The sequence below is a fragment of the Aplysia californica genome, unplaced genomic scaffold (assembly GCF_000002075.1).
Source record: "Aplysia californica isolate F4 #8 unplaced genomic scaffold, AplCal3.0 scaffold00691, whole genome shotgun sequence".
NCBI classification, from domain to species: Eukaryota; Metazoa; Mollusca; class Gastropoda; order Aplysiida; family Aplysiidae; genus Aplysia; species Aplysia californica.
In genome coordinates, this window is record NW_004797961.1 from 367,485 (window position 1) to 368,859 (window position 1,375).

Sequence of the window (1,375 nt, forward strand, 5' to 3'; positions counted from 1 at the left end):
AAAAAATCAAAAACAACAAAAAAACCCACAAACAAACCACCAAAAAAAAAAAAAAATACAAAACGAACAAACCCCACAAAAGCAACCTCAGCATCAAAGTGACCTGTTTTTTTTCAAGAGACGACTCACTAACCTTTGACACAACTGGCAGCTGAGATCTGATTGTCAATCTGGAAATTATGTTGGATTTACTTTGCACTGCCTAGATGGCTGTGAGCAGCAGTTTAAGACAATCTCGCCACAGCCCCTGGGGCTTCTTGAAATGACACTAAAGGACCCTGCCCAGCTCACAGGGGTCGAATAGAACTTGTCTAAACCCTGGCTTCCACAAATTTGCTATAAATTTATCTCAAGTAAATTGTGAGTGCGCGCGCGGGTGTGTGTGTGTGTGTGTGTGTGTGTGTGTGTGTTAGTGTGTGTGTGTGTGTGTGTGTGTGTGTGTGTGTGTGTGTGTGTGTGTGTGTGTACGCGCAGAAGGGGGGGGGGGGGTAATGCTTAGATTTGGAGGTAAGAGAAAACCTAGTCGACATAGTATGGTAATATTAATATTCAAGAGACAGACTGCTTCGGCCTTGCCTGCCAAAATCTGCCCGTTCTCAGAAGGAGAGACTAGAACTTTCGTGCGAAAAGATCGCTCGGTATATCGCTACCTCAGAATTACAGAGTTCTATCTGATATTTTCGGCCGTTTTGAGTTCTCGAGACCTTGAGACCAGAAACAAAAGGCTCTATCTATCTGCTCTATCAAAATCGTAAGATTGTTCGGAGTCGTTATCAGGATATTTAAAGAATTGCATTGAAATAAAGCTTGACAGGTTGTGAAACTAAACCCTAATGACGTCAGATCTCCACAAATTAGGTACTGAGCAGATAGAACTTTGTTGTATTCTGAGGTAACGCTATGTAGGCCTACTCAAAATAGATTTCCCCAGACGGGAATGGAAGTCAAGTCTTTAGTGTGTTACGGCTAAGAGCCTAACCATTGCAGCACAGAGGACTCCGTTGCCCCTGGTTTGTCGGTTTGTCAGTTTATCTAGCCGTTCTTCATTTCCCAGCGCGTGCGTGAGCCATTGTGATGCTTCAGCTGTTTGCCATTTCTCAGGGCACTGCGGCACTCGATGTACCGTAGTGAGTCTACCAGGCGCGCAGCAGTTGTTTGCTGTTACGTACACTACGCTACTCACTCCCCCAAGTCCCCCTAGTCCCTCAAAATCCGCGCCCCCCCCCGTCGTCGTGCATCCCCCAGAACAAAACATAAATACTCCAGGCCCCTCCCCCCGCCTCCAAACCCTCGCCCCCCAAAAATAATCCCACTCCAAAAACCCAACAGACCCACAACGTCTCAAAATCTGTTAATGAAAAGCAGAGCTTTGTCG